Below are 20,042 nucleotides of genomic sequence, written 5' to 3'. Positions count from 1 at the left end.
TTTCAAGCTGCCACGTCTGGGACTCGAACCACATAGTTGACCACGTGGGACTCATTTGCTTTAACCACCATGCCACTGACTTGCCCAATATTAAGTTTTTTAATAGAGACTCCTGGGCTGTTTCCTTCTTGGTCAGCATCTATTTTCCGACAGTGTATAATCACTGTAGGACAGGCACTGTCCCAGGAAAAGTTTTTAAGAGCATGAGTTGGAGCCCTCATCAGTTTGTGGCTGTGAGAGCTGGACCCTCAACACTGAGTTCCAGGATTTCTCTTGCACTAGGGCCCCCATTGACACAGGCCCCACAGCACGGGCAGGAGCACATGGCCGAGCACCAGCATTGCAGCATGCCCTGGCCACCAGAGGGCTGTTCAACATCTTGAGATCAAAGCCGCATTGGAGCAGGGAATGGTGCGGGAGAATGGCTGGGCAACTTTGGGCAGAAACCCTATAAAATTTGGCTGAGTGGGCAGTGGTCACATGTGAGGTGGTCTATTTTTTTTTTTAAGGTTGTTTTATTTTTTAAATTCTGTGGAGGGGAGAGAAGAAAAGAGGAACAAAGAAGAGGAGGAGGGAGACAGGAGACACCTTCTACAGGGTCCTCATGCCACAATCCAGCACCAGCCCCAGCGAGTCTGGATCACAGGCACATGTGCATGCCCCTGGTGTGTACAGGGAAATCTTATGATGCAATCTGAGGACATTCCCATTGGGTCTAGTAGTGTTACTGCTGTGTCACTGTGTGGTTACAGATGGCTGGCTGCTTATGTATGTATGTATGTATGTATGTATGTATGTATGTTCATATTTGCCATAGGGCACATATGCTTGCCAAGAGACAGAGAGAGACAGACAGTGGGAGAGAAAGTGAGGAATCACTTTCCAGAGCTGATGGCCACAGTGCAGTCCCTTCTCCTCCATTCTCCTCCCGGGATTTTGGGCACACACACACACACACACACACCTGGCATGATTTTCAAGCCTACAGGTCTGGGACTTAAACTGTGGTCAGCCATGTGGGAATCCAGCATCTTAACCACTTGCTGGCCCCAGGCTCATTTAAATAAAGAGACTGAGTATCTTCTGACAAAATATATAGACCGCAACAAATACTGTTTTCCTTTCCTATCTGCCACCATCACTTTGTTTCCCGTTCACTCATTCATTCATGCATTTACTCAACAGATCGTTACTTGGTATTCAGCATGTGTCAGGAGTGTATTAAAGTACTGGACTTGGCAGGCCTGTGTTAAACAGTTTATATCTGTTAATCCGTATGATAACCCTGGGAAGTGGGTTAAACGGATATATCTCCTCTTTACAGATTAAGAAACTGAGGCTGTAGAAGTTAAATGATACCTTCAGTGTCACACAGCAGGATCCAATGTGAAGGCAGAGGGATGGGAAAGCCTGAGCTGTTTCACTGGCTTCTTGGTATTGATAACTGAGTGGCAAGTTAATTATGTTGAGTCAGTTGTACATTCATGTGGGTTTTCAGTATCACACGTTGGAGGTGAAACTTCAGCTACCCGAAGGCCAGCCACACACACTCTAGCTGTATTCTTTGGACTAATCTGGGAGCCTGTGGTATAAGAAACAGTCTTGCTACAATAGATTCGGGCCTTGTGATCAAATGAGGAGAAAAATTACCCCCCTCAGGTAATACTTCTGAGGTGGCAGGAGTCTTCCATGAATACCTTGTATGCTTCATTTTCTTGTAGTATTCCTTTCACCTAGGGAAATTTCACATCTGTATTTCTCAAGTTCTGTGTTCTTTCAGTGCACATTATTTGAAATATTGCTTTTCTATCGGAAACAGTGCTTAGGAATGTTCCTGTGCTCCATTTTATTATCATCCATCTTTCAGCTCTTTCCCAGGTAGGCACAGAAAACCCAAGAGCACAGTGTTGTATACCTGCACATACACACAGGTGTAGGAGATAGGAGATCTGTGTCCATGGTGAAAATCCAGTTAGCAACCGTTTGTGCTTAGTCTTGATTAGGCACATAATAAAACATAAAACATGTTTTTAAAAATGGATTAACTCAGTGTGTTATTGTGTGTGTGTGTGTGTGTGTGTGTATGTGTGTATGTATATGTTTGTGTATGTATAATTTCCCTGAACCTTTTATTAAGAAAATTTGCAAAAATATAGAAAAGTAAAAAGAACTGTAAAGTGAACATTCATAAACCCAATACTTGAATTCTGTAATTGTTAACACTTTGTTATATTTGCTTTTATGTGTGTCATTTTGCATTGCATGCCTCAGAATCAAATGCTTCCTAAGTAGTGATTTACATGTTTCTTAGAGGTCTTTGCCAAGGAATTTAATTTTAGATGTCTGTTAACACATATGTTATGTTATTATCTCAGGATGGAGCATTAGAAAGAATGTCTAGCTTTATAATTTGAAAATATGCTGGTTTTGTAATTTTAGGATGGAGAACTAAACTGAGAATATTTTACTGTAATTGGACAAAGTCTGAAGAACTTGAAAACTTTGCATAGTTTGAAACCCCAAGTGACTTGATAAATTCATAGCACTAAAGTTATCGAGTGACCTCAGTAATAAAATATGGAACCAGTTGATTGCAAACCCATTTAAAATGTTTGAGGAATGCTAGAGATAACTCATTCTTATAGGCAGTTCTGGTGTAAAGGGATCTACATACAAAATATGTCAGGTTGGAATTATCTTAAGAAAATCTAGAAGCAAATATGCTCTGCAAGGCTGATCCACGTGAGTTGTGGGTTTATGTTCAGAGACCTCCCTGAGTATGCCAGGCATGTATATGCCCATAATCCAGGGCTAGCTCCTTTTTTTTTTTTTTTTCCATAGGCTGCATGTATTTGGCTGGGAGACAGAGAGAGACTCTGAGAGGTAAAGTGAGAAATCACCCCCCAGGGGAATGGCCATTCTGCAGTTCCTTCTTCATTTTCCTCTTGGAATTTTGGGCACACATGCATGTGTGTCTGATAAGAATTTCAAGCTGCCAGGTTCAGGACTCAAACACAGTTGGCCATGTGGGAGTCTAGCACCTTAACCACCATGCCACCTCCTGGCCCCAGGCTAACTGAATTTGAGGGTAGATGGCAATGTCAGGAACCCATTGTGGTTTTTCTGTTTCTTTGTTGCTCTCTAGCTCTCTCGCTCATAGAAGAGATAAATGAACTTTCAAAACAGAAAGAAAGAAAAAGAAAAAGGAAATCTAGAAGGGAGACTAGAATAGGGGCATTCAAGGATTCCTGTGCAATTAATTGATTTTCCGATACTTCTTTCACCCTCAGAAAGTTTTCTCTTTCAATTTTCTTCCTTTTTCTAATAATCCCCCATTTCTCTTCGTGTCAGTGAGCCTTCCTTCTGTCACATGGTTTCCTTGTGATGGGAAGGAAGGCTTCCTTTTATGTTGGCTTGCACTTTATTTTACCTTCTATCTAGTAACAGTGATGCAGCTAGGTCTAAAGGAGTAGGGGCTCAATGGATTAGCATTCCTACTAAGAAGAAAGATATATTTCTTTTTATCCAGTTAAGGAACTAAAAGCTTATCTGTTTATGGTAGAATCTAGTCTTCAAGATTAAGTAAGAATCAGGACCAGCAGTTAGCATAATGGCTATGTCACTGGACTCCCACGTAGTAGACCGCGGTTCGTGTCCCGGACCCAGTGGCTTAAACTCAAGCCAGGCGCGTGTGCGTGCGTGCCCAAGATCCCGAGAGGAGAATGGAGGAGAAGGGATTGCGGCGTGACCATCCCCCATGGGGGATGATTTCTCACTTTCTGTTTCTCTGTCTCTCTCTGTCTGTCTGGCGAGTACACGCGCCCTATGGCAAAAACCTCTTAAAAAAAAAAAAAGATAAGATTAAGTAAGAATTTTGTCTGTTCCATATGTTGATCCATTCATACTTTTAAAAAAAGAAAAATAGTCCCTTAAAAAATTAAAGGATAAGCAAATGAGCTGAACAGACAGTCCTCCAAGGAAGACATGAAATCCAAAAACCATATGAGAAAATGCTCAACATCCCTTATCATAAGGGAGATACAAATTAAAACTATAATGAGATACCACTTAACCCTAGTCAAAATGGGTAAGATTAAAAAAATAAGGAATAATAGGTGTTGCTAAGGCTGTGGTGAAAAAGTAACTCTTCTATGCTGTTGATGGGAATGTAAATGAGTACAGCCACTGTGGAGAATAATATGGAGGTTCCTCAAAAACCTACAAATAGAAATGCATACGACCCAGCAATTCCACTCCTGGGTATCTACCCAAAGGATAGGAATACACTCAGTTGGAAAAACACTTGCACATCCATGCTTATCACAGCATTATTCACAGTTGTTAAGACATGAAATCAACCCAAATACCTAAAGACAGATGAACGAATTGAAAAAGTGTGGCACATATACGCTATGGAATACTACTCAGCAGCAACAACGAAAAACAATGAGCCCCTGACATTTGTTAGAAAGTGGATGAATACTGGGACCAGCAATTAGCCTAATGGCTATGTTGCTGGACTCCCACGTAGTCGACCGCGGTTTGTGTCCTGGACCTGGTGGCTTAAAACTCACGCCGGGCGCGTGTGTGTGCATGCCCAAGATTTCGAGAGGAGAATAGAGGAGAAGGGATTGTGGCGTGGCCATCCCCCCTAGGGGGTGATTTCTCGCTTTCTATCTCTCTGTCTTTCTCTGTCTGGCGAGCGCACGCGCCCTATAGCAAAAACCTCTTAAAAAAAAAAAAAAAGACAGTGGATGAATACGAAAGATTTACTACTAAGCTAAGCAATCCAGACTGAAAGAGAGGCATTGTATGTATGTCCTCACTCAATGTATTCCTGATGCCTGCACTCTATGGCAGAAACTGACAGACTGGGAGGTATAAAAGCAAAGAGAGCAACTATGGATACTAGTGACAATGTGGGAGGAGGGCGGGCAATGGGGAGTAGGAAGGGGAGAATCAAGGGGCAAAATAAACAAAACATTAAACAGACAAAAATGATCTGTTGATAATGTATATGGTAATATCCTTGGGCTAATATTCAATGTATTAATGCTGGGAAAGTTCATTTTGTATGTTGTAAAGATGTGCAGTAATTAAATGTAAAAATATAAGAAAATAATAAATTAAAATTTAAAAACTCTTGGTACATGTTTGTCAGGATAACTTGTATATCTGCACACACATGTACATTTTTTTTAAGAGAGAGATTTTTGCTATAGGATGTATGTGCTTGCTGGAGAGACAGACAGAGACACAGAAAGTTAAAAATCACACCCCCCCACCCCCAGGGGGGTGACCACATCACAATCCCCTCTTCCCCATTTTCTTCCTGGGATTTTTTTTTTTGGAGAGAGGTTTTTGCTGTAAGGCACGTGCGCTCGCCAGAAAGACAGAGAGAGACAGAGAAATAGAAAGCGAGAAATCACCTCCCAAGGGGGATGGCCACACCACAATCCCTTCTCCTCCATTCTCCTCTCGGGATCTTGGGCATCCATGCACACGTGCCCTGCGTAAGTTTAAGCCATTGGGTTCAGGACTCGAACCGTGGTCGGCTACATGGGAGTTCAATGACATAGCCATTAGGCTAACTGCTGGTCCTTCCCAGGATTTGGGGCACATATACACACATGCCTGGCATGACATCAAGTTGCCGGGTCTGGGACTTGAACCATAGTCGACTGTGTGGGAGTCCAGCAATGTAACCATTATGCCATCTGCTGGTCCCCAGAATATGTACGTCTTGAAAGCTTCTGATTACTTGTTTTCTTCTATAGAATATAATTTTGCAGATTTGCATACTACCATGTAGATGGGATCCTGTTTTCCATTGGGCTCTCTACAATAACTAATATAAATGACCTCCTGGTGTCACTTTATCTTTTTCATATTCATTAAATAAGGTTTTCCATTAAAGGATATAGCACAACTTAACACTCTGAACCTTTGGCATATAACTTTTACTTTAGTCAATTTAATGTAGATGTCGAGAATAGTACCGTGTTTGGCTACCAAAAACTTCCAGAGTAGGGTAGTGTACTTCAGCTAACTTAAAAATGAACTAACTCTGCAAGGAACATAGAGGAAGTGTACACTCAATATTTTGCAAATCATAAAATTATTTTTATGGATTGCTTTTGAGGCAGAGTTTTTATGACCGTAACATTCCAGCTGTGGTTTGGGGAGGCAGAATGTTTACTACCACTCCAAACACAAGGATGGTAGGTGTGTATTCTTGCTGCTAAAGGGCTTAAAAAAGAAGCCAAGGCGCCCTTCGAGTGAGTAAACCTTTATTCAGCAAGCTGTGGAGCCGCGTTCCTATGGAGCTTTGGTGGTCATTGTGGAATGTGGGTTCAACAACAGCCCAGTCATGGGCGAGCCTTCCGTCTCTGAGGCAGGATGGCAGGCTGTCCCAGCTAACTGTTTTAGGCAGCCCATGGAAAACCACTTTCTGGTTAAGTCTGCATCATACTGTTCCACCAATGGAAAAAATTGAACATGATGAGGGTGTGTAGCTAGCAGACAAAAATATACCCAGCATTGCACAGGATCTGTTTTTAGCTCTTAACGGCTGAGCATTTGAAGTGTTAGACACTGTTTCCTGGCTTGCCATGGGCAGAGAGAAGACAGAGACTGTGGATGTGTGTGGAGACTCCAGCTTTGCGAAACTTTCCCTATGAACTGAAAGCCCCTGAGAAAAACAGGCTACATCCAAAGTTTTGGCAAAGGTAAGGTTGTAAATGTTTATTTTCCGCCTTTCAGAGTGGAGACTTAGTTTTATATGTATGATATAAATATTTCTGGAAACTCTCCCTCCGGCCATATATCCCGTGCACTGACGTCTTTGTTGTACATTATTTTGTACTTGGGCCGCACACGTTGCAATGCAGAAAGGAATGATTACCTTTGGATTCGAGTGTCTTTTTTGTTTTCAAATATCTATTGTGGATTTATTGCAGCTCCCTGCCTACTTTTCTAATTAACACTCCAAAAGCTGGTTGTTCATACACATAAGGTTTGAATTTAATTTCTCTCGCCATCTCAAGAAAGTACCGTCTCGCAGCCTGATCATGTGAAAGCACTGAAGATGGTTACTTTACCTTTTAATTCTTGCAGGGCAGAAAGGGAAATTCAGATGTGGCAGAGATTGTATTTTTGTCGTTTCCTGGTTATTATATAATCCCATTGGGCTTTATGGAGTTTTAGCTGAGCGAGCTATTTGGTTGCGTTTTCTTTCCAAACTTGATGTTTACTTTTTAGCACTATTTTGCCTTAACTTTATCTTAAACTTCCTAAAAAGAAAAAGAAATCCTTTGTAATCGAGGGAGGGAGTTCCTTGTTTGAGGAGGAGGATTGATTTGTGTTGTGACCCAGCAAAGGCTGCTCATTTGTTCGGGCGAGTGCCTCACACGTGTACTTATCAGCAGGGATCCGGAGCCTTGGCTTTGGTGAGCTCCTTCCTTGGCTTTACATTAATTTGGGCAAACATGTAATTCTCAGAAAATTGGTAGGTACAGATGCAAAAATAGGAAGCTTTATTGAAGTCACTGTAACTTGGAAGAGTATTTATAGAATCTCTGGAAAGTAAGGGTATGCCTGAACACCTCTTAGCGTTTCTCCTAACACATTTAAGCATTTTACTGTGGCCTTCCATCACACTTAGGGATTCTAAAATCTTACACAAACTTTCGGTGTAATGAGGCTTTGAGTTATTTGGGGAAGGAAAGGTGTGTTTCTTACCAGTTGTAGCAGGACTGTCATTCTTTGTGGGTATACTGTGTGCTGTCAGTTCCTTCACTTCCTTTATAGAAATGTCTGCTGGGCACTGAGGAATGTGAGTGTGGTCCTGGTAGGTTAGAATTATTAGAGAAACTGGTCATGCTTTATTGATTACTTTCACTTTTAATCTAAAGCATGCTCTGACAGCCAGTTAGAGCAGTAACAGGGCAAGCCTGCTGCCTTCCCTGGTGAGAGCCATGCTTGTCACATACTTTGATGGTTACCAGAGCTCATGGACAGAAACAAATCTGGTGAAAAACCTTATGGCTTACGTCCCTACCAGCCAGATGTGAATAGTGGTTTGAATGCAAAAGATAACACTTTCCTTGATATTAAAGTGCTGAGGGAGTGACTTGCAAAGTCCTCTTGTGAGTAGATCACGGAGTCCTTGGCAGATAGGCCTGAAGTGGGTAGATAACGGTTAGGCCCCTCAGGAAGAGATTATCCTTCCAACCTCCTTCCAACCTCACCTCTCACTTACCAAAGAAGTAAAGCAGTGGATTCTGTCTTGGTGGCCCAAGATTGTGTTTGAGTAGAGCCATATTGCCTTTGCAAAGTAAGGGCAGAGTCCTTGCAATTCATCCTGCCTTAAATGTTGAATGAAAGGACACAGAGCCTGTGCCCCTATCGGTGGACTATGTCGTTACGGTGTTTCTGTGTGCCTCTAGGTTTGGCCTGTTTTTATATTCACTATATGATGATAATAAATTGGGTTAATGATCCTTTCTCTCAACTGTTTGATTAAAAAAAATTCTCTTTATGGAACATGCAAAACAAAGTTTTTTTGGGACTTTTTTATTTATAAGTAATAATTTGCCTTTTTTCTTTGGATTTCCTTAGCTATAAACCAAGGTAATAATTGTTTTATTGGAACAGCTTTAAAAGAAAAAGATAAGGGTATGGAGTTTAAAGAAATAGCAATAATATTAAAGATGGTAAAAAGTAATAATAAGGATTATAGAGAAACCTGAATTTCTGACCATGAAATTCTAATAAAAGTGACTGAATGTCTTTTTATTACTCAATTCTATTTAAAACAGGTTTAATATACTAAAAAGCTTTAAGGTTAGTACTCTAGGAAAATATCATATGCTCTATTTTTAACTATTTATAGTTTATAGTATTGTAGAGACATAGAATTTTAGAGCCTAAAATGGATCTTAGACAGTTTTTTTCAAGTGGACAAACTGAAAAACGTTGGAACTGAAATGACTTGTACAAAGTCACAGATATCGTTAGTGATCCAGCTGGGTCGAAATTCCAGGTATCCTGCTGGTCCTTCCCTGATTTGAGAATACAAGTTGAGCATCCCTAATCAGAAAATCTCAAATACTTTAAAGTCTGAAACTTTTTTTTTTGAGAGAGATTTTTGCTATAGGGTGCTTATGCTCACTAGAGAGACAGAGAACAAGAAATCACCCTCTAGACAGGATGGCCATGCCACAATCCTTTTTCCTCTTGGGATTCGGGGTATGTATGCACACATGCTCAGTGTGAGTTTCAAGCCTTCAGGTCCAGGACTCGAACCATGGTCCACTACATGGGAGTTCAGTGGCATAACCATTATGTCATCTGCTAGTTCCCAAACCTGAAACTTTTTGAGTGTTGATATGACAGCACAAATGGAAAATTCTACCTCCGACTTCACGTGATGGGTCATAGTCAAAATGCTCTAATATAGATATATTGTATAAAGTTATACTTCATAAAAGGTATATATGAAACATAAATTTGGTGTTTATATACTTGGGTCCTGTGGACTTGGGTCCCTTATATCTTTTTTTTTTTGGAGAGGTTTTTCGCTATAGGGTGCGTGCGCTCGCCAGACAGACAGAGAGGGACATAGAGACAGAAAGCGAGAAATCACCCCCCATGGGGGATGGTCACGCCGCAATCCCTTCTCCTCCATTCTCCTCTCAGGATCTTGGGCACACACACACACGCGCCCGGTGTGAGTTTTAAGCCACCGGGTCCAGGATGCGAACCACGGTTGACTACGTGGGAGTCCAGTGACACAGCCATTATGCTAACTGCTGGTTCCCTGGGTCCCTTATATCTTATTATGTATATGCAAATATTCCAAAATCTGAAAATATCCAAAATCTGAGTTACTTTTGGTCCTCAGCATTTTAGATAAATGGTACCCAACTAGTAAATTGATAGAGGCATGTTGATGCATGTACGTGTGTATATAGTTGTGTGCATACGTGAACACACTCACACACTTATTCAACTCCCTCCCTCGTTCTCTTTCTTCTTTCCATTTTTTGTTTTTATTTTTTATGTACTTACCTGCTATTTATAAAACTTTTTTTTTAAGAGCGATTTTTGCTGTAGGGCGCATGCACCTGCTGGAGAGATGAGAGAAAGAGAGACAAAAAGTGAGAAATCAGTCCCGGGGGGATATGACCACATTGCAGTCCCTTCTCTTCCATTCTCCTCTTGGAATTTTGGGCACACATACACACATGCCATGTGTGTTTCAAGCTGCTGAGTCTGGGACTTGAACCACGGTTGACTACGTAGGAGTCCAACAATGTAACCATTACGTCATTTGCTGGTCCCGGGCAGATTTGAGACAGGGCTTGTTTTTCTTGTAACTTAATGACATCCAGCATTGTACACTCAGTCAGGAGCTGTCATCTCTTCCATGATTGCCAGAGAGACTATTAGGTGCTTAGGTGTTCCCTTACCTGTGATACGACAGCTTTGACAGTCTTCATCTGCCAGTCTCTGCCTGTTTCAGTCTTAGATTAGGAGTGGTGTTTTTTTTTTTTTTTTTTGGCCTTCTGCCCCCTTCCCCCCCGCCCCCCGCCGTGGTTGCATTCCAATAGAAGAGTGTTTATGTTCTGACAGTTCTGTGTCTGCAAAAGAGAAGCTATGAAGGGACCAGAGACAGTGGATGGGTTTTGGCATGCCAATGTATTGTAAAGCATTTTGGGAAAAACAATGTTACATATAAGTCATAATTTACATCCCAGAAGGGGAATTATTGTGGGTACTACAGATAGTGTCAGGATGAAGTTGACCTAGAGCATTTCCTAGAATTTAAAGAAAGGCCAAAAAAATCCCAGTTTGGTCAAGCCCTGGAAGGTGAGACTAGTCCTCATCCTGCTCCTGTGCTTGACTCTGAGCCTCTCTGTAGCTGCAGAATTGTCAAAGTAGGACTTCCAAAAAGTTTGAAGAAAGGCTAAGGGGATGTGGCATTTGCAGTCTGGTAAAGACAAATTAGAAATACACACACACACACATATATATGTATATGCATAGACTTGAGTCCCATATACAGTGAGCTCACACACACTATAGAGACAATCTCTCCAAAAAAAAAAAAAAAAAAGGGAACCAGCAGTTAGCGTAATGGCTATGTCACTGGACTCCCACGTAGTCGACCACGGTTCACGTCCCGGACCCGGTGGCTTAAAACTCACACTGGGCACATGTGCGTGCGTGCCCAAGATCCCAAGAGGAGAATGGAGGAGAAGGGGTTGCAGCATGGCCATCCCCCCTGGGGGGTGATTTCTCACTTTCTGTCCCTCTGTCTCTCTCTGTCTGTCTGGCGAGCGTACGCGCCCTGTAGCGAAAAACCTCTCCAAAAATAAAAAAAAAAAAAAAAAAAGAGAGAGAGAGAGAAAGAGAAAGAAGCAGAAGAAAACCTTCCTGAATGGTGGCATCCAAGCCAGGGCTGGCAGTGGGGATACTCGTGTGGATCCTGGAGAAAGAGCCCTCCAGATGGACATATATATGCAAATATATGTGTATGTATGTGTGTGTATGTGTATATATGTGTGTGTATGTATATATGTATGTGTGTATGTATATATAGTCCTTCCAAAATTGATAGACTGATCACAAATCAATCAAAACAACCAAAAAGGGAAATACATGCAAAAAAAAATGGAAATCTTCATTTACCTTTTTCCCCCCCTCTTCTTACGTGTGATTTGTAGGAGAAATAGTGGAAATTGCTCAGAAACACAGTGAGAAGCCATTTATCAGAGCTGCAACTGGAGCTGACATCCCATTCTTCTAGGGCCCTCCACCACGTGTCTAATGTCTATCATCCTCAGGCGTGTTTTCCTAGTGTCTGGAACAGTAGATGGCAGTTCCTCTTGGACCAGCTGCTCTTGTGCATGATGCTCCCCCTTTGGCCTATCCAAGAGCACCATGTGGGGTACCCCTGTCTCTACTCTCATCTCATCTCTAGTCCTTCCTGTAAACATGCATGCTGGGAGTGCTAGAGATTGTAAGCAACTTTTTTTTTTTTTGGGAGGGGGAAGGTTTTTGCTATAGAGCACATGTGCTTGCCAGAAAGACAGAGACAGAGAGATAGAAAGTGAGAAATCAACCCCCGGGGGATGGCCGTGCTGTAATCCCTTCTCCTCCATTCTCCTCAGTAATGCGCCTCTTTGATCCCTCTGTCCATCAGCTACCATCCGCTTCCTTGGCCCCCTTTTGTAGTAGACTCCTTGAACACATCGTCTCTATTCACCATCTTCAGTTTCGTTGCCCTTGTCCTCAATCTCACTGCAGTGCGGCTTTCCCTGTCCTGCTCTGCCCTGCTCAGGCTCACCAGGAACCTCCACTTCTGCTAAACCTGCCAAATGTGGCGCCCCCTTCATAGTCCTTCGTATTCAAACAGTCTGAAGCATTTGGCACTGTTGCTTCTTTCCTAAAATACTTTCTTGTCATTGTCGATTTTTAGTATTTGCTATAGGGTGAGGGTGTGTGCACTTGCTAGAGAGAGAGAGAGAGAGAGAAAGAGAGAGAGACAGAGACAGAGAGAAGTAGAAATCACCCCATAGTCTCTTCTCCATGCTCTTCTTGGGATTTTGGGCACACATGCCCAGCATGTTTCTCAAGCCATCTGCTCCAGGACTCAAACTGCACAGTCGGCCATGGGGGATCCAGCTGCCTTACCCTCACCACTACCTGCTGGCCTCGTTGTTTTTGATTAGCTTTAACGGTAACACTCTCTTGGCTTCCTCTTAATTAAGGTTGCTGAGTGCTCCCTCTCTTTCCTTTCTATGTTTCCTCATTTCCTCAACCTCTCAATGGCTGCACGCCCAGTGCCTGCCTGGACTTCTTGTCCTCCCTGTTTATATTTGGAGAGCCATGTCATTCCAGTTCTTGCTTTACATGCCATCTTCCTACTGAGGAGTGGCAAGTGCACCACTCCAGCCTGTCTCTCCTCTGAACCCCAAGTCTATCTATCCGGTGGTCCACTTGATATCACCCCTTTAACATCCGACAGGCATGCCAGACCGTGCAGTCTAGAACTGAACTCTTTCCCTCCCTGCAGCCTCCCCCACTCTGCCTGCCCCTTGCTTACGGAGTGTAGAGAGTGAGTCTAGGCATCTCCCTGGCCTCTCTCACCACTCCGTAAATCCTGTCCGCCCTCCCATTGCTGTGTCCTGTGTCTGGGGTGAGACCACCCTCTACCACCCCCTCTTATCTCACATCTGAATTGTCATTATGGCCTGCCAGGTCTCTGGCTTCCACTTTGTGGTCAGATCCACACCGCACCCCCACGATCCTTTTAGAGTATGCCCCTTCATGTGCCTTCCCTGTCACAACCCTCTAATTAGGACTTTCCGTCTCAGCATGAAAGCCAGAGTCCTTAAGTGCCCCTCCCGACTGTACTTGCTGGCTCCTCTGTCCCCTTGCTGACTTCTTCAGTTCTTTTCCCTTTTGTTGTTCCAGCCAGGCTGGCATCCTGCTTACTCTGCCTCTGCAGGCACTTGCTCTTTCTCTCTGGAGGGCTCTTTCTCCAGGATCCACTCTTTCTCCAGTAACCCCACTGCCATTCCTGGTTTGGTTGCCACCATTCAGGAAGGTTTTCTTTTGCTTCTCTCTCTCTTTTTTTTTTTTTTGAGAGATTTTCGCTATAGGGCGTGTGAGCTTGCTGAAGAGACAGACAGACAGAAAGACAGAAAGTGAGAAATCTCCCCCCAAGGGGGGGATGGTCACACTGCAATCCCTTCTCCTTCATTCTCTTCTTGGGATTTTGGGCACACATGTATGCACATGTGCCTGACGTGAGTTTAGAGCTGGAGAGTGACTTGAACCACAGTTGACTATGTGGGAGTCCAGGGACATAACCATTATACCATCTGCTGGTCCCCTGCTTCTCTTTTTAAAAAGAGCCACACCACTCCCCTCCACATTGCTTGTTCCTTCTTTCCCTTCGTTATTATTTTGCCAAAGTGCTTATCCCCTTCTAATAGACATGTTGAGGATCCCTGACCCGAAATGCTTGAGACCAGAAGCATTTCAGATCTTTTCAGATTTTGAAGTATTTACATACACGTAGTGAGATATCTTGGTATGAGGCCCAAGTCTGAACATCAAATTCATTTATGCTTCATATGCACCTTATACCCTTAGCCTTAAGGTAACTTTAGACAATACTCATAGTAATTTGCGACCATCACGTGAGGTCAGGCGTGGGACTTTCTGCTTCTAGTATCACGCCACTGCTGCAAAATTTCGGATTTTGGGAGCATCTTGGATTTTGTCATTTCAAGTTAGGAGCTTGTATAAGGGATTAATTTTCCTTGTTTGTTGTTCAACTCTCTCCATTTTAACACAATTCCATGAAAATAGAGATATTTTCGAGGGGGCTGTATTTTATTTATTTCTGTTTCCCCAGTAACTAGAACAGTGTCTAGGACAGAGTAGTTACTCAGCGAATGTTGATGGCATTATTCAGTGAGAACATGTCTTACCTAGAACTCCCGGCGAGGTAGTGGAAGCAGCCTAATGTGGACCGCCAACTATCACTGCACTCCCATATCGTACCTTTAAGCTGTTAATTCTCAGAGGGTGGCCCGGGGGTAAAATGCACCCAGTGAGGCTGACCCAGCAGGGCAGGTTTCAGGGTCACGTCTAGATCCTCCCTGAATACAAGGGGCTCACATGTGGTCAGGAACGGGCTAGGCTGAGGCTCATGATGTCAAGACCCTGTTGGGTCTCTATTTCCTGTCCCCCACCCCCAATCTCTCTTTTACTCATGGAAGAAGTAAATAAGTAAACTTTACAAAATGTAATTTTAAAATTTTATTTCATGATACATGTTTCTTTTCTTTTATTACTTCTTTTTTTTTTTTTTTTTTTTTTTTTTTTGCCATATTGTGCGTGTGCGTGCTGGAGAGAGAGAGAGAGAGAGAGAGAGAGAGAGAGAGTGCGAGAGCACAGGAAAGTGAGAAATCACCCCCCTAGAGGGTAATTATCCTCCATTCTCTTCTCAGGATTTTGGGCATGCATGCACATGCACCCAGCGTGATTTTCAATCTACCAGGTGTGGAACCATGGCTGACCGTGGGAATGCAGCACCTCAACCAGCACGCTACCTGCTGTCTTGATACATGTTTCTTTATGGAAGCAGTATTTAAATTACATCACCTTAAATGAAATGGAAGCTTTGGGGAGAGGCCTCTTGGCTATTTTGTGATCTTGAGTGGAATCCCCCTCCCCTCCTGGGTTTTGGCAACCTCTCCCCTAGCTTTTGGGAGGTCTCAGTTATAACTGATATGAAAGGTCACGACTATGAAGCTGAAATATCAAGAAAACAGAATTCTCATTTGTGCAATGTTCTTTGTAAGGCAGTAGAACAGAATAACTGGATATTAACCCTTTAAGCTCCTTAGTTCACTGAAAATTTCAGTTTTTCATTTCAGCCTCATCTCTCCATTCCCAGCTGTAGAAGCCTTCATTGCCTGGAAAAAAGAAACACATTTTCAATGTTCAATTTACCAACGGAGCATAGTCCATCATCACCAGTCTCTTAAAAGGGAAGATCAAAAATTAAATTGTAATTAAAAAATGGGGAGGGGATAATTTCAGATTTGAAAAATCCAGAAGAAGGCCAGCTGGTGGTGTGTGGTGGTTAAGGCAGCTGGACCCCACATGGCTGACTGTGCGGTTTGAGTCCTGACCTGGTGGTGTGTGGTGGTTAAGGCAACTGGACCCCGCATGGCTGACTGTGCTGTTTGAGTCCTGACCTGGTGGTGTGTGGTGGTTAAGGCAGCTGGACCCCACATGGCTGACTGTGCGGTTTGAGTCCTGACCTGGTGGTGTGTGGTGGTTAAGGCAGCTGGACCCCACATGGCTGACTGAGCGGTTTGAGTCCTGACCTGGTGGCTCAGAAAACACACCAAAAGTGAGTGTGCGTGCCCAGAATTCCAAAAAGAGAGACGAAGGAGAAGGAGTCCTGGTGTGGCCATCCCCGAGGGATGCCTTTTCACTCCCTCCCCCTGCCCCTGTCTCACACACTCTGTTTCTGTCTCCCTCTAGTGAGTGGATGCACCCTATTGGAAATTTAAAAAAAAAAATTATTCAGAAGAATTTTGTTATTTTAATGTAATACATATATTTTTCAAAATGGTTAAGAGGCTCCAGGTTTGATTCCTACCTTTGCCCACTAGTGACCTTGGGGAAATTTCCTAACTCTTGTAGGCTAAAGTTCTCTCTTCTGTAGGGGGATTATGTAAGTGGTTAGGGCCCTGAGCATCACACAGCCCAGACCACAGCATTTAAGACTGTGAACCCCTCCCTTTCCCCTCCAGGGGTTCATCTACTTTGTGTTTAAAATGTTCAAAAATTCCTGGGACCCGACTGAAGGCACAGTGTGAACGCAATGATCTGCAAGGCAATCCCACGTGGGAGTCTCTGGTTTGAGTCTGAAGACCTCCCTGAGTTCCCAGTCATGTGTGGGCCCACGATTCTGGGCTGCCGACTGGAGGCTGGGCGTGGCCTGCAACAATGGCACCCAGCTGGGGGTGCTGACTCTCTCTTGCTCATGGGAGACATAAATAAGTAAACTTTGAGGAAAATTAAATTCCTGTAAATTAGGAAATCGAAACTATACATACTAATACTACTCAATGTTTTCCCCCGAAAGTTCCTGTAAAGCCATTAACTAAAATCAGGTTTGTTATGAGTAATCATACACATAAAATAAAATTACTATTGGCTTAATTTTACCTGTAGGCCCAAGGACAATTTGTATGTACATTTACTTAAGATGTAAACTTGTAGAAGAGAATTCTCAAAGTTGGCAATAATCCTCCTAGCCGAAGGAGAATAGTTATAGTTAGTAGTTATGAGGGCAGGGAAAGCACCTATTTAAAATAAAGATTAAAAAATATTTAAGCCTGTTCATTTTTTAAATTAAGTAAAACAGCATATAATGAAGAAATATTTTGCCAAGGATACCTTGTTACAATTACTATGGGACATTTCACAGAAGGTGATGGTGGCCTAGGAGTGTAACATCTGCTTCCAATTTTTTTTTCTTTTTAATCTTTGCTGTAGGATGCATATGCTCACAGGGGCTAGAGGGTGGGAGAGAGAGAGAGAAATCACCCCCTCTAGGGGGTGGCTACACTGTAGTCCCTTCTCCTCCATTCTCTTCTCAGGATTTTGTGCACATACACACATGCCAGGTGTGTTTTTCAAGCTACCAAGTCTGGTACGCAAACCACAGGCACCTTAACGCCCACACCTCCTGGCGACCCCACTTTCGAGGCACGTGCCTTGTGCACAGGGCTCCGCAGTCCATGTGGTTGCAGCCATGTGGTTGCAGCCTGAGATTCCAGTGCATAGTCTGTGTTTGAGGTTTGCTGTGAAGCCTGAAACGTGCTCACCTATGTCTGAGTTGCTTACATGGAGTGGCTGATGTTTGTACGAGGTTAAAAAAGAGGTTTATTTCAGAGTCATGCTAATAATTCCTAATCTGTGGGATCTCAATTCTGATAGTTACCGAAAGAGCACTGGGTCTGTAGAGCCTGAGGACAACCTTTGGGTGAGACATGAAGCAAACTTGAGAGAGAAGGGGGGAAGAGGTGCACATTTGATATATTTAGAAGAAAATCTGCTCAAAAGAGCTTGTATAAAAATTTATGAAATGCATGTTGAAAATTTTTAAAACAAAAATGCCCATCTTGTCTTTACCTGGGTTTTTTCATTTTATACCCCAGCGAGTCTGAAATTTTTACTTGAAAAGGTGTTTTTTGTTTTGATTTTCAGGTTTTTGCCTTAGGGTATGTGCTCTCACCAGAGAGAGAGTGAGCGAGAGAGTGAGCGAGAGAGAGAGAAAGAGAGAGAACAAAGAGAGGGAAAATGAGAAGCCCTCCTGCAGAAAGGACAACTATGCCACAATCCCTTCTCCTCTATTCTCCCCTTGGGATTTTGGGCACACACACACCTGGTGTGATTTTCAAATTGACAGATCCAAGGCTTGAACCATGGTTGGCCATGTGGGAGTCCATTGCCTTAACAACAAAAGCTATTCTTTTTCCTTAAAAAAAAAAAAAAATCCCTGAAATCTTACATTGTCAGTTTCTGTGATGGCTCAGCTCTAACTGGGCTACTCAATCTACTTAACATTCCCAAAGCATGCCAGTGATGTTTGTGGGATGGTGGGCTGCACTGCCTCTCTCATCAGCTCAGTGCTGTTCAAGTTGCCATAGTCTCTGCTATTGGTTCTGCATATGTTTCATGTTAGTCATCTCCCCTGTCCCTGCACATGCCGACGAGTCCTTTTGGGGAAGGGGACGTGTCATCTCTCACTGTGCTTCCTCTGCAGTGCCCCAGCTCTGAGCAGTGGTTGGAGGAGCCTCTCCAGGCTCTCATGTTGGATCGTGGAGTGCAAGGAACTCTTTCATTTCATGGCAGTTCTCCAGGTTCGGCCAATGCTCAAAAGCTTTTTTATTTTTTATTTATTTATTTTTTAAGGTTTTTGCTAGTGAGAAATTGCTCCCCCAAGGGGGATGGCCACACTGCTGTCCCTTCCCCTTCATTTTCTTCTCAGGATTTTAGGCACACATGCACATGTGCCTGGTATGATTTTTAAGCTACTGGGTCTGGGACTTGAATCATGGTCAGCCAGGTGGGAGTCCAGCTCCTTAACCACTACATCACCTGCTAGTCCCAGAACATTTTCCTTTTTTTGCCAACACTGCCTTCCACACTGATCTTTGAGCTGTTGGCCACTGAAATTTTCTTCCTCAGAGATAGTCCTGAAGTGTCCCAAGGTGAGGTTTCACCCCGTGCTGTTTCCAGGGACAGGGGTGCAGAGGGTGAGAGGGGAGGTGGGCAAATGACTTTGAAAGCCTCTCCACTTCTCCTCCCTCACACTGCCTTCCTTTTTCTCATCTCTCCAGAGGTTCCCTGATGCAGGCCCTCTGCCTTTATCACCATCCCTGAGCAGCCTGGGTCGTCCTCTGCTTCATCTGCTTGTTAATTCCGTCATTAGGGATCCAGCAAGTGGTCGTGGAGCGCTCCTGTCCTTGCACATGGTGGTTCCATTCCCTGGAATTCTTTTCTTTTGTCATCTAACAGACTCCTACTTATCCTTCAAGACCCATTACTTCAGTTATCTTCTTTGTGGGGTCATCCCTAACTTTCCTAGGGAGATTGGAATGTCTGGTGAAAAATTTTTCTTAGTAGTAGAATGCCAAAGGTGAGGACATGGCTTAACCGGTGGTGCCCAGTTCATGATAGACAGTCCCTGCTTGTCATACTCTGTCTCAAAAAAAAAAAAAAATCCCTGAAATCTTACATTGTCAGTTTCTGTGATGGCTCAGCTCTAACTGGGCTACTCAATCTACTTAACATTCCCAAAGCATGCCAGTGATGTTTGTGGGATGGTGGGCTGCACTGCCTCTCTCATCAGCTCAGTGCTGTTCAAGTTGCCATAGTCTCTGCTATTGGTTCTGCATATGTTTCATGTTAGTCATCTCCCCTGTCCCTGCACATGCCGACGAGTCCTTTTGGGGAAGGGGACGTGTCATCTCTCACTGTGCTTCCTCTGCAGTGCCCCAGCTCTGAGCAGTGGTTGGAGGAGCCTCTCCAGGCTCTCATGTTGGATCGTGGAGTGCAAGGAACTCTTTCATTTCATGGCAGTTCTCCAGGTTCGGCCAATGCTCAAAAGCTTTTTTATTTTTTATTTATTTATTTTTTAAGGTTTTTGCTAGTGAGAAATTGCTCCCCCAAGGGGGATGGCCACACTGCTGTCCCTTCCCCTTCATTTTCTTCTCAGGATTTTAGGCACACATGCACATGTGCCTGGTATGATTTTTAAGCTACTGGGTCTGGGACTTGAATCATGGTCAGCCAGGTGGGAGTCCAGCTCCTTAACCACTACATCACCTGCTAGTCCCAGAACATTTTCCTTTTTTTGCCAACACTGCCTTCCACACTGATCTTTGAGCTGTTGGCCACTGAAATTTTCTTCCTCAGAGATAGTCCTGAAGTGTCCC

At 43.4% G+C, this 20,042-nt stretch overlaps 1 protein-coding gene across 4 annotated transcripts in view; it reads left to right on the top strand.

The window, feature by feature from the left end:
- The window catches only part of TIAM2 (TIAM Rac1 associated GEF 2), a 181,633-nt gene that overhangs the window by 9,530 nt on the left and 152,061 nt on the right, over positions 1–20,042 (top strand). The window contains exon 1 of one of the 4 annotated variants that reach the window (XM_027769781.1): positions 6,635–6,728. The exons of the other annotated variants lie outside the window; for them this stretch is intronic. The gene's annotated coding sequence lies outside the window, so the exon portion shown is untranslated. Of the gene's footprint in view, positions 1–6,634; positions 6,729–20,042 lie in introns of those variants that run through there. 4 annotated transcript variants of the gene reach the window in all.

This window comes from Tupaia chinensis, unplaced genomic scaffold (assembly GCF_000334495.1).
Source record: "Tupaia chinensis unplaced genomic scaffold, TupChi_1.0 Scaffold000014_1, whole genome shotgun sequence".
Classification (NCBI taxonomy): Eukaryota; Metazoa; Chordata; class Mammalia; order Scandentia; family Tupaiidae; genus Tupaia; species Tupaia belangeri.
This window is presented reverse-complemented; position numbering and strand designations above follow the sequence as displayed.